General features: G+C 37.3%; 1 protein-coding gene across 5 annotated transcripts in view; it reads right to left on the reverse strand.

The window, feature by feature from the left end:
* The window catches only part of ADIPOR2 (adiponectin receptor 2), a 138,045-nt gene that overhangs the window by 45,762 nt on the left and 77,777 nt on the right, over positions 1-14,506 (reverse strand). The gene's annotated exons all lie outside the window — the stretch shown is intronic.

Genomic DNA, 14,506 nt, shown 5'->3' on the forward strand with positions numbered 1-14,506 from the left:
AAGATCTATACAGAACTTATCAAACTCAACACCCAAGAAACAAAAAATCCAATCATGAAATGGGCAGAAGACATAAACAGAAATTTCACCAAAGACGACATACACATGCCCAACAAGCACATGAGAAAATGCTCATCACTGCCATCAAGGAAATACAAATCAAAACCACAATGACATACCACCTCACACCAGTGAGAAGAGCGAAAATTAACAAGACAGGAAACAACAAGGTTGGAGAGGATATGGAGAAAATGGATCCCTCTTGCACTGTTGATGGGAAACTGGTGCAGCCACTCTGGAAAACTGTGGAGGTTCCTCAAGAAGTTAAAAATAGACCTGCCCTACAACCCAGCAATTGCGCTACTGGGTATTTACCCCAAAGACACAGACGTAGTGAAAAGCCAGAACACCTGCACCCCAATGTTTATAATAGCAGCAATGTCCACAATAGCCAAACTGTGGAAAGAGCCTCAATGTCCTTCAACAGATTAATGGATAAAGAAGATGTGGTATATAAATACAATGGAATATTACTCAGCCATCAGAAGAGATGAATACCCATCATTTGCTTCGACATGGATGGAACTGGAGAGTATTATGCTGAGTGAAATAAATCAAATTGGAGAAGGACAATCATCATATGGCTTCACTCATACATGGAATATAAGAAATAGTGAAAGGGACTGTAAGGGATAGGAGGGGAACTGAGGGGATCCCTGGGTGGCGCAGAGGTTTAGCGCCTGCCTTTGGCCCAGGGCGCGATCCTGGAGACCCGGGATCGAGTCCCACGTTGGGCTCCCGGTGCATGGAGCCTGCTTATCCCTCTGCCTGTGTCTCCGCCTCTCTCTCTCTCTCTCTCTCTCTCTCTCTCTCTCTCTCTGTGACTATCATAAATAAATTAAAAAAAAAAAAAGAAAGAAAGAAACATTCAAAATTACCGACAAAAATTCAGTAAGAAAAGTAAAAAATCTTTGGTATCTGAACCAAGATGTCTCTCTCTTCCCCCTCCCAACTCAGAGGGGCAGAGAAACTACTCCAGGCTCTTGCAGCCAAAAACACAGGGCCCTCTGGCCTCCAGCACCCAGATGGAGAGGTTTCCTCCGTGGAGGAACAGGAGGACATCAGTATTTCTTATTCTGTCTGGGGGTACCTACTGCCAAGGCTAATCCCAGATAAACACAGTTTACCAGTAGGGGCTCTCTTCCTCCTACAAGCCCTACTTGTGGAATTGAGGCAATTGCCATTGACCACTGAATGGTGAGAACAGCAGGGCACTGATCATTCTTGACACAGCTCAGGAGGTAGAGGTTCTACACCAGGAGAAACAAGCTGAGAGGACCCAAGACCAAAGCCCAGTGGCCCACCAAGCACTCATCCCTTAAGAGTGTGGGGCTATCACTTAGGAACTTTTCATTGTCCCCATATCTCTAGAGCCCTGGTTCAGATATTTTGCCTGGGGGTGAGAAGCTGGAAGGGAGTGGGCAGGAAGGCCTAATTCTTCCCAAAAGGCTTAACTTTATTTGCAACACTGGGTGAAGAAGCCTAAAGGCATTCTGAAGAACAGTGGAAGTATTGGGAGCAGAATCAAAATACAGACTAAACTAGGGACATCTAGGTGGCTCCACTGGTTAAGTATTAGACTACTGATTTCTGCTCAGGTCATGATCTCAGCATGGGAAGATTGAGCCCTGCCTCAGGGTCCACACTGGGCATGGAGCCTGCCTAAGATTCTCTCCTCCCCCTCTACCCCTCCCCACTTCTAAAAATAAAAAGTAAAATAAAAAAGATACAGGCTAAACTCTAGGCAGGTTAGTTTGCAGAAGAGTACCAGAAAATAAGATAACTGAGAGGAGTCTAGTATGTAACAAAAATTAAACACTAAACTCAGAAACCAAACAGTTCCTTCAAAGGAGCTAGAATTTGATGGGATTAGTCCGCAGAAAAATTAAGAGTCCAAGGCATTCTTAAAATCATCAGAGCAATCATCTGGCAATTAATGAAGTTTAACAGCCAAGTGTGGTCAGGGAAAACAGAAAAGAGAGCCCAACCCAAACTAGTATCATCCCTGGGTAACTGTGGACATATCCAAAATGACACCTCCCTGAGAAATAGTAACAGAAGCTAAACACTAGGGGCACCTGGGTAGTTCAGTCAGTTAAGCAGCTGCCTTCAGCTCACATCAGGATGCCCAGGGTCCCAGGAGGGAGCACCACATCCACATTCCCATCTGGGCTCCATGCTCAGCAGGGTGCCTGCTTCTCCCTTTCTTTCTGCTGTTCCCCCTGCTTGTGCTCTCTGGCAGAGCTCTCTCTCTCTGTTAAATAAATGAATAAAATCTTTTTTTTTTTTTAATTTTATTTATTTATGATAGGCACACAGTGAGAGAGAGAGAAGCAGAGACATAGGCAGAGGGAGAAGCAGGCTCCATGCACCGGGAGCCCGACGTGGGATTCGATCCCGGGTCTCCAGGATCGCGCCCCGGGCCAAAGGCAGGCGCCAAACCGCTGCGCCACCCAGGGATCCCTGAATAAAATCTTTAAAAAAAAAACAAAACTGAACACTAATGGGGAAAAAGACTCAATTAAAACAATCAGTCACTACTCCAGGTAACAACCAAATAACAAACATTGGAAGAGGGAGGCCAGTACCTAGATTTGCCACATTATTTAAGAGGTCCAGTACCCAATAAAAAGTTAGGGGGCATGCAAAGAAACAGGAAAGTATATCCATACACTAGGAAGAAAGGGGGGAAAAACGGGTAATAAAGGTGGTCAAAAGGTACAGACTTCCACTCATAAAATAAGTCCCGGGGATGTAATGTACAGATGATGACTATAGTTAATAAAAGTGTATTGTATATTCAAAAGTTGCTAAAAGAATAAATCTTCAAAGTTCTCATCACAAGGAAGAAAAAAAAAATTTGCACTGTGGGGAAAAAAAGTCTCCTGTGAGAGAGACTTATCAAATAAAGACTTTATAATGTAACCATATAAACATGTTCACACAACTAAAGGAAACTAAGGTTAAAGAAGTGAAGGAAAGCACAATAACAATGTCACATTAGGGGCACCTATCTGGCTGGCTGGCTCAGCTGGAAGAGCATGTGACTCTTGATCTTAGGGTCATGAGTCTGAGCCTGACACTGGGTGTAGAAATTACTTAAGTAAAAAAAAACTTAACAAAATCATATAGAAAATATCAATAAAGAGAGACAAAGTAGAAAAAAATTCAACAGAAATTTTGGCATTAAAAAGTACAACAAATTTAACAGTCATTATGTGGACTCAACAGCACTGAAGAAGAAAAAATTAGCAAACTTGGGTATAGAGAAGATCTTATGCAAACCAAAACACCAGAAGAAAAAAAAAGTAGTAAAATGAAGAGACCCTCAAAGATATTTCAGAAACCAAAAAAAAAAAAAAAAAAAAGAAAAAGATATTTCAGAAACCACAAACAATGTAAAGACAGGAGAGAGCATGAGAAACTTCCAAATGCCCAGGGTTCAGTTTACAGGTCAACCACTGGTTATGTCCTCTTAATTACCTCCTCCCAAAAATTGTCAACCAAGAACCCTACGTCCAGTGAAACTATACTTCAAAAGCAAGGGAGATATCAACATTCACAGACAGACAAAAGCTGAAGTAGTTTGTGACTAGACCTGCCCTGCAAAAAATACTCAAGGGACGTCTACAAGGTGAAATAAAAAGGAACTAGACAATACCCTGAAACCATACAGAGAAATAAACAATTATAAATAAATAATTTGAAAAGCTATTATTGCTATAACAAGTGTTTCATAACTCTCATTTTCTTTGTGATTTAAAAGACTAACACATTTATTTTTTTTAAGATTGATTTGAGAGAGAAAACACACACACACACACACACATATGTGGAGGGACAGAGGTGAGGGAGGGATTCCCCAAACAGACTCCCCATTAAACACACAGCCCAATGCAGGGCTCGATCCCAGGACCTCTAGGATCAACAATCTGGCCAAAATCAGGAGCCAGACATGCAATAGACTGAGCTGCCCAGGTGCCCCAAGAGACTAATACATTGAAAGGAAATTAGTATTCCTTAAATACATTTAAAGGAAAAAACAACTATTAGTATAACAGCTAGTACTACTCTAACTTTGTAACACCAATCTTATTTTCTACTTAATTTAGGAGACTTAGGCATTTAAAAAAATTATTTGCTTTATGTTTGGGGGCAAACAACACATAAAGATGTAATTTTGTGACAATAAAAATAAATGGAAACAGAGCTGTAAGAGATTTTACACATTCTTGAAGTTAACCCGCTACAAATTCAAATTACAGTACTATAACTTGAGAATGTTAAAGGCAACAGCATGAAAACCACACACACACACACACACACACACACACTATAAAATATACGAAAAAGAACATTAAGAAACTTAATGCACTGCAAAACACTGTATGTTTTTTTAATCAAGAAATACAAGCAGGAATGCAAGAAGGGACAAAAAAGCTATAGGGCATATAGAAAATAAAACAGGCTGAAAGTGAAAGGATGGAAAAAGATATTCCATGTAAATAGTAACCAAAAGAGCACAGAATAGCTGTACTGATATTAGAACAGACTTTACATCAAAAAAGATTTTAAGAGGAAAAAAAAAAAGGGCATTATATACTAATGAAAGTTTCAGAAAAGAAGATACAAGTAAACATTTAGGCACCTAATAACAAACCATCAAAATATATTAAGCAAAACTGATGGAATTAGAAGCCAGAGAAAAATATTACAAAAATACTACAGACCAATCTCCCTTGTGAACACTGACACAAAAATCCACAACAAAATACTACCAAAAATTCAGCAGTATATTAAGATTATACACATGACAATTTAATTTATTCCTGGAATGCAAGAATAGTTCAACACAGAAAACTGATCGATGTAATATACTACATCAACAAAATTAAGGGGAAAAAAAGCATGTGCATCATAACTAGTGTCAGAAATTCAACATCCTCTCATGATAAAAAAAATAAAACCGTAAATAGGAAAGGAAGGAAATCATCTTGGAAGTCATACATGAAAAAAAACACAAACATCATACTCAACAGTGAAAGACTGAAAACTTTTCCTCTAAGATCAGTACTTTGTACTTTATGTATCTATTCCAAGATAAATTTAATAGTTCTAAAGAATAACAAGTAATGAAAATCCCAAACACTGAATGTGGTGTTTTTATTACCAAAATCATGAGGTATAAGCACTTTTTAAAAATTTCCAAGAATCTGGAACATAACAGGAAATTAGGCATTCCTTTCTGCATTTTATTTTTTTTTTTAAGATTTTATTTATTCATGAGAGACACAGAGAGGCAGAGACACAGGCAGAGGGAGAAGTGGGCTCCATGCAGGGAGCCTGATGTGGGACTCGATCCCAGGTCTCCAGGATCACACCCCAGGCTGAAGGTGGCACTAAACCACTGAGCCCCCCCAGGCTGCCCTCCTTTCTGCATTTTAATATAGTGTCCTATAACCTCCTAAAATTAATTTTAAAAACATGACTAGTGGTCTCATTTCTCATACATACCCAATGACAATCTGAAAAAAAAATAAAAGACTGATCATTAAATGACAACTTCAAAAAGTCACATTTTTTAATGTAGTAAAGGAGTTAATTATATATACATAATTATTGTAGATAGTATAGCCTATTTATCTCTCAAGTCAGACCTTTACACAGATAGAAATCACCAAAAATGATCTTTAATTTTAACAATTCAACATAACTCATCAATAACAGTATATAGATATCTGAGTTACATGCCTCATAGAATATGAGCTACTGCTTGCCAATACCCCTTGACAAATTGTGGACCATCTTTCCACAAGCAATTTTTAAAAAAACAATTCTCAAAGAGCTGTACTTGACAAATGTCTTTAGAATTGCTATAACCTCCCAAAATAAGAAAGTAATAACATTATTAAACTCTTTAATTCCCAACTCCTCAAAAGGAAAACAAAACTTAGTGATCTTGAAATAGAGAGGGTTGCTATTATATTAACTTTAGTTTTTGTACATTCCATTCAACCCTGAACTACTGTCTCTGAACACTTTCTTCTATTAGATGCCTGTCTTAAATGGAGGACCTGAGCCTCAGAGGTGGAGAGCTAGCCACAGAAATATGTAGCAAAAACCAGATCCAGATCTCACAACTCTGACCTCCCACTGAGTTCAAATTCTTGGCAGAGAATGTTTAAATTCCCAAAAATAAAGTCATCTTTACCTATCATTATGTTATATATCATACCTTTCACCTAAGGGCTGCTACACTTTAAAAACATTTATCTTAGAATAAAGAGCTCTAGCTCTAAAGAAAATCACTATAGCATAGAAGACATAGCATTCATAGTCATCCCATCAAACTTGACATTTATTATAAGAGTCTCTAAGGCTTTTTATTTAGTTCCAGGCAGGTTATTTGTCCCAAAGGCACACTTTCTGGCAAACTGTGAATTCCCTACTTGTTTTCTAATAGTTATAAGCCTGTCAGTTGGACACTGAATTAAACCAAACCACTGTTTATTTGCCTTAAGTTTTGCTACTTAACAATTTAAAGCTTTATCTTTCCAAGTTATATTCTCCAACTTGCTGACATAGCAATCAATTTGCTACTAATACAGAGTTATTTGCCTTAGTGGACAGTATTATACAACATTATTGCTAAAGATACTCCTCCCTTATCCCAAATCCCTATATCCAATCCATTAGCAAATGCTATTAGATATTAGAGATATACCTCTCAAATTCTTTCCATTTCTTTCCCTTTTCTCTATCACTTCTTAGGCCAGGTTATAAATATCTCTGACCAAGAATACTTTTGATAATCCCCTAATAATGGGTCTCCCTGTCTCTATTCTCAAACCTGCAGTCTGTACAGTGGCCAAAGTGTTCTTTCAAACAGAAAAATCATACCAATTACTCCACTAAAATTCCTCCAGTAGTACATTTTATTCCTCATGCAAAAGAAAACCAACATCTTTTCCAGAATCTCCACAGGCCTTTCATGATTGGGCCAACAATCTTTCCAACTTAACTCATAAAGTTCCCTAACCTGTTCAGTTATTCTTCTGATCCTTGTCTATACGAATCCTGACCATCATGAAGACCTGGAAAAAGATCTGGGCCCTAACGTCACCTTTTCCAAATACATTCACAAGACTATCCTTACCTAACAAAGCATTACCCCAACCTCCATACCAGTTACTGATAGCTGTTTAATTTCCTTCATAGCACTTCCCACTCTGTGAAATCATATTTCGTCTTTCTATTATCTATCTTCCCTCACTAAACCATCAGTTCCTAAAGTGTCAAAGTTTGTCTGTCCTGTTTACCACAGTACATAGGCTGTCACATAGTACAGCCTCAAAATTTACCTAATGATTAAATGAAGCTTTCAATTAGAAATTCCTCAGTATTGGGGTGGCCGAGTGGCTCAGTTGGTTAACTGTCTGTCTTCAGTTCAGGCCATGATCTCAGGGTCCTGGGATTGAGCCGCGCATCAGGCTCCCTGCATGATGAATCTTTAAAGCAGAAGTATGCTTCCCTCTCTCTCCATCTGCCCTTGCCCCATCATGCTGTATGCTCTCTCAAATAAATAAATAAAATCTTTAAAAAAAAGAAAGAACTCCTTTGATGTTATGGACTGAATTCTGTCCCCCCAAATTCATCGTATAACCCTAGCCCCAAGTACTTTAGAATGTGATTATATATGATGATAGGGCTATTAAATTTTTAACAGTGGGCTCTTATGCACTAGAACTGGTATTCTTATAAAAAGAGGACACCAGAGATGCACATGCATAGAAAAAAGGCCATTTGAGGACACAGCAAGAAGGCAACTGCCTGCAAGCCAAGAAGAGAGACCTCAGGAGAAACCAAAACTGCCAGCACCTTGATGTTAGGCCTCTAGCCTCCACAATTATGGGGGGGAAATGTCTATTGTTTAAACCACCCAGTCTGTGATATTCTATGGAAGTCCTAGCAAACAAATACATTTGCCTTTCAAAAGTAGCACTTGGGATCCCTGGGTGGCGCAGCGGTTTGGCGCCTGCCTTTGGCCCAGGGCGCGATCCTGGAGACCCGGGATCGAATCCCACGTCGGGCTCCCGGTGCATGGAGCCTGCTTCTCCCTCTGCCTGTGTCTCTGCCTCTCTCTCTCTCTCTCTCTCTCTCACTGTGTGCCTATCATAAATAAGTAAAATAAAATAAAATAAAATAAATAAAATAAAAGGTGATCTTTACCTTCCAGTTTCATCCATTTGGTCACATATTTTTAAAAAAAAAAAAAAAGTAGCACTTTTCTTCAGAAATAAGTGAAAATTAATTACATCTCAATGTTTATCTCTAGTCGCAGACATCATCATGGCCCTTTATATACTCCTTTACCATTTAATTTTTAACCATTTAATAAGTAATTTGGGGAAACCGTTTCAAGAGCATATATGACTTAGCTAATAACTAGTCAGCATTCAAGACACTCAGGCAGGATCAACAAACTTTTTCTGTAAAAGTCCAGACAGTAAACATTTTAGACTTTGTAGACCATAAAAGGCATCTGCCACAGCTACTTAATTCTGTTACTGTAGTGAAAAACTGGCCTTAGATAGTACATAAGCAAATGGGTGTGGCTGTATACCGATGAAGTTTTATTTATGGACACTGAAACTTACGGGTCATATAATTTACATTCATATGTCATAAAACAACTTTTTAAAAGTATTTAAAAATGCAAAAACCACTCTTAGCTCATGAGCCATTAAAAAAAAAAAAAAAAAAAAAAAACAGGTGAAAGCCTGAGGGCTACATTTCACCAACCCCACCCTAAAACAGTAAATTTACTTTATCACTCCCATTTTGCAGATTAGAAAATCTCCAGAACAATGATTAACATAGCAACCCAATACCTAGACTGCAAGTATATTCATCTATCTCTAAAGTCTACAAAACTATGCAAATAGCAGAACAAAAAGGTATCACAAATTGGGTTTATTCTATCCTGAAGAGCTGTCTTTATTAAACCTAAAATATCATTCTTCCATAAATTATATTTCTTCTCATACCATGAAGAAATTTTTTAAAATTATATAAATTGACAGATCAAATGACATGTCCCACTATTTGACAGCAATTAGTAAGCACCAGAAATAAGATACAGAAAAATACAAGACCATTAGATTCTGGTTTCATAAAGATTTTTAAAATGGAACAAGTGAGGGCAGCCTGGGTGGCTCAGTGGTTTAGTGCCGCCTTTGGCCCAGGTTGTGATCCTGGAGACCCAGGATGGAGTCCCACATCAGGCTCCCTGCATGGAGCCTGCTTCTCCCTCTGCCTGTGTCTCTGCCTCTCCCTCTCTCTCTCTCTCTCTCTCTGTGTGTCTCTCTAAAGAAAGAATAAATAAAATCTTTAAAAAAAAAAAATGGAACAAGTCACAGATAACAAAATTTATAAAACCACTCGAGGTCACAATTCTGTTTCCAGGTGCCTTCTTTCTTTGCATTCAACAACAACAACCTTTATTTTTTAACTCTTAAAAAAAATTTTTTTTCGGGGGATGCCTGGGTGGCTCAGAAGTTGAACATCTGACTTCGGCTCAGGGAATGATCCTGAAATCCAGGGTTGAGTCCCACATCAGGCTCCCTGTGCCTGCTTCTCCCTCTGCCTATGTCTCTGTCTCTGCGTCTCTCTCTCTCTCTCTCATGAATAAATAAATAAATCTTTAAAGAAAAAATAATTTTTGCCCTGCTTAGGTAAATGGAAAACAGAAAACGCATTTAGAAATATCCTCACCACTGAGAAAATGGCTGTTGGGATATCAGAAAAGAATGGCTTAAATTACCTTCTTTTTAAAAAGTTAAACATAAAGTTATTTCTTCAAAAGAAAAATTTCAACCTGGAGGTAAGAATTAAGTTTGCCAACTGAGTCAGACCTGAAACATGCCTAAAAATTCCTTTCTTTTTTAAGAGTATAAAGGAGCTCTGAGACCAAAAAAAATTGTTAAACCCTAAGCTAAAAGCCCAACGGCCAATGAAAAATGAAATTAGATAGTGGAGTGTGATTTGGGTTCTTCAAATTTTCATCTTTCACCACGTCCAGACAAATCTACGTTTTTATATTTGTAATTTTTAAGCCATTTAATTTATTCAAATTAAAATAAGGTAATGTGTCACCCCCACTTAAAATCTTTAAACGAATGCTCACAGCTTGTAGAATAAATAAAAACGCTTCAGTGCAGCACAAAAGACATCCAATCTTCTTACCAGAAAGCCACTTCAGGCATACTAAATTCTAGAGTACCCAATGCACTCAGCTCCCTCTTCTCTCTAGGTGTCCTCCATGTTGCACTGGATATACAACCACCTCTACTCTCATTTTTAAGTCTCTCCTTTTTCAGAACTCCAGTCAGGTATTCCCATCTCCTCCAGGAAGCATCTCAAAATAGGGTGATTACCACTGTGTTTTATAATTTCAAATGGTCCAACTCACTGTTCCCTTACTCACCTATTGTTCCCACTAGAATACAAGCAAAAGTAGACCAGAGAGCAGTACTTTAATCATCTTTTAAATCCACAGCTAAGTACACTTCCTGGCACACAGTAAATTTTCAATTTCCTTCTAAAGGAATTCACGTTTTATTATTCTCTAACTTAAGATTTTCCTTTCAGTTCTATTACTGCCCCCTCCAAAAAAAAAAGCCTCTCTGCTAAGTTCTCAAGAAAAAAAAAATTTTTATTGCAGTAGAAAATTTATATTTTTTTAAAAAGTTTTTTTTCATTTAAGATTTTATTTATTAATTCATGAGAGACACAGAGAGAGAGGCAGAGACACAGGCAGAGACACAGGCAGAGGGAAAAGCAGGCTCCATGCAGGGAGGGCAGAGACACAGGCAGAGGGAGAAGCAGGCTCCATGCAGGGAGCCCATTGTGGGACCTCCTGGCCTGAAGGTGGCGCTAAACCGCTGAGCACCCAGGCGGCCCTGCAGTAGAAAATTTAAAAAGAAATCTTGGGACACCTGGGTGGCTCAGTGGTTGAGCATCTGCCTTCGGCTAGGGTCGTGGTCCCAGGGTCTGGGATCAGGTCCCGCGTCAGGCTCCCTGCAAGGAGCCTGCTTCTCCCTCTGCCTGTGTCTCTGCCTCTCCCTGTGTCTCTCATGAATAAATAAAATCTTTTTTAAAAAATTAAAAAAATAAAAAAGAAATAAAAATAAAAAGAAATCTTGCACTAAAGAGTACGTCACTCAAAAACTTATTCTTTAAAAACAAGTGATCTGGGCAGCCCGGGCAGCTCAGTGGTTTAGCACTGCCTTCAGCCCAGGGCCTGATCCTGGAGACCCAGGATCAAGTCTCACATCGGGCTCCCTGCATGGAGCCTGCTTCTACCTCTACCTTCTACCTCTGCCTGTGTCTCTGCTCCTCTCTCTCTCTCTCTCTCTCTCTCATGAATAAATAAATAAAATCTTAAAAAAAAAAAAAAGTGCTCTGCTCCCAAATATACTTAACAGAAATAGACTTTTTATTAATTAATACAACTATTAATTTGCATTTTTAAGAACATTCCTATGTTCTTCAAAGGATTATGAATATAAAAATTTAGTCTCAGATCAAAATAGAGAAAATCATCCATGAAAATGGCTTCACCATTCAACAGAGAAGAAAATCTGTCTCTTAACTGTACCCACTCCATTAATAAAAATGCTTATGAAGCTACCAGATAGTTTTGAGGGACAGAGTTCATCCACCCACAAAAGGTCATCACCTGGGAAGACAGGAGAGACCAGCCTAACTACCAATTTAAGATAAGATAATTATTGCAGGCTGCAGAACTCACTTAATTACTTATTCAGTATTTTATTCTTTTAGGCCCTAGAATTTCACCAAACACTCTTTAAGGGAAAAAATAAGAAGGGGATAAAAATACAAACTCCTTGGGGAGGAGGGGAAAAAAAGTTGTTTTGGTTTTCTCTAAAACAAGAAATGACAGAATTAGAGCTTTTTCTGGTTCAACATGAAAAATTAAACCCAATTTATAAATAAAACAAAATAATAAAACTTATTAAAGTGTGACCATAAGGGAATCAAGTACTGAAATCAAGTATTGAGGGGGACCAGAGTGGCTCAATTAAGCAGCTGCCTTCCAGTCAGGTCATAATCCTTCGGTGCTGGGATCAAGGCAAAGTCAGGCTCCCTGCTCAGTAAGGAGTCTGCTTCTCCCTCTTCTTCTGCAGCTCCACCTGCTTGTGCTCACTCACACTCTCTGTCAAATAAATAAATAAATAATCAAGTATTGATAATATTCTAACATTTATTTCCACTTCTGAATAGAAAACAAAATTATCAAAAAAAAGTGAACCTGACATTTGACAAATCTAATTAAAGACACTGACCATATCTTAAATTCTAAGTAAGAATACGGAATGGGTGGGGATAATGCTTCCCTTCTACAGCTAAGGAACCTGAGGCTCAGACAGGTTGAGCAGGTAACTCCCAAGTCTCACATATGGCAAGTGGAAGAAAATAATTCAAACTCACATCCTTCAGACTTTCTCCACTCAGCCATGATGCCCTAAGTAGAAGTGAAAATAGGCCAAAAATATGCACAGAAGCTCTGATCAAATTTTTGTACCAAAAATAAGGCACATGGCTTAACTGGAAATATATTTTCCTAACTTTAAATTCCTATATTTGAAATGTACCTTTAAAAAGTCCAATTTAATAACCTATAAAAAGAGGGAAAAAATTTGATCTAGTAATTCTATTGATATTTAACTTGCAAAAAAAGAAGTTAATGCAAGTCTCAAGAGTTCAAATATTACTCAAAGCTATATCCAAGAGTATGCTGTGTCAAGGAAAGCCTGTTTCCCCACCTATAAAAAGAAGTATTTGAGAAAGAATCTTATTTAACTATACTAAATGCAGATTTAGACTATACTATAATAAGAGAAAGTTAGGCATGTAGTAAAACTATGTATCTAAAACTTTCAATAAACTACTACATAAAGTTCTCAAGTAATCAAGAACAGAAGATCCAGATGACAAACATTAATTTCTGAACAACAAAAAAACACAATACCACCACTTTCTTAAAGGAACAGTGAAAACCTTAAAAACAAAAAAGTTGGACTTTAGAATCACACATATAACTGGTATTACTCTTGTCTGGATAGCAACATAAACTGTAGTAAATCTCCAATGTACATAAAACAGGATCCGAAACCCTTAGTAAAGAATTATCTTAAAAAAATGGCCTTGACTCCTTGACCTACTCCTACTCTTTGGAATTTCCCTTGAAATTTATATTAAAGCAATATAAAAGAGGGAAATCTATATGTACAAAAGCATTTTATTTTAGGGGGAAGAAAAGAAGCAATAAGAATGATAAAGTATGTTCATTTTTTTCTTTAGAATATTAAGTACATTTAGAAAATGTACAAATGATTTGTTTATGGTATCTTAAAAGTAAAGAGCAAGACAAAATGCTCATTGCAATTAGATGAAATAAGTTTTACAGCTATATAAAAAAGTGTGTGCCTAAATATAAAAGTTAAAAGGCAATTTGCCTAAATGAGGTGAAAACTTAGGTCCACACAAAAAGTTGTGTAAATGTTTATAGTAGCTTTATTCACAACTGTCAAAAGTTGAAAGCAAGTTAAGATAGTGATAGGTGAATAAACTGTGATATATGGACATAACAAAGAATTATTCAGTAATAAAAACAAACAAGCTATCAAACCATGCAAAGAAACTTACATAGACCAAACTTACATGAATATTGCTAATGGAGAGATGCCAATCTGAAAAGCTACGTAATGTATGATTTCAACTATATGACACTCTAGAAAAGGCAAAATTAGACAATAAAAAGATTAGTGACTAACAGGGGAGTTCAGGGGAGAGAAATGAATAGGTGAAGCACACAGTATTTTTAGGGCAGTGAAACTATTCTGTCTGATACTGTAATGGTGAATACATATAATTATACGTTTGTCACAACCCACACAAAGAATAAACCCTATTGTACACTATGAAATTTAGTTAGTAATAACACCAATATTGGCATATCAACCATAATATACTATACTAATGAAAGATATCAGTACTAGAAGAAACTGGAGGGAATGAGAAGGTATATGGGAACTCTGTACTTTCTGCTCGATTTTTCTAAAACCTTAAAATTGCTTAGAAAAAAAACAAAGTATGAATTTTTTTAGAATAAACTTTCATAAATTGAAAAAAAATACAAAAAGCTAAAACCATCTGAATAGTGAATTATCAGTGATTTTTCCCTTTAAAATTAGTTATTTTCATGTGTCCTTTCTAGGAATAAATCACCATGAAATACAATTCTAGCAATGTCTGTAATAGCTGCCCAGTCCCCAAGAAAAAAAAGAATCCATTAATTCCCAGCTTTACCTACATAAAACCGGGCATAAATTGCCCATCTGGGATGTTTTTAATTGTCCTT

Source organism: Vulpes lagopus, chromosome 21, assembly GCF_018345385.1.
Source record: "Vulpes lagopus strain Blue_001 chromosome 21, ASM1834538v1, whole genome shotgun sequence".
Taxonomy (NCBI): Eukaryota; Metazoa; Chordata; class Mammalia; order Carnivora; family Canidae; genus Vulpes; species Vulpes lagopus.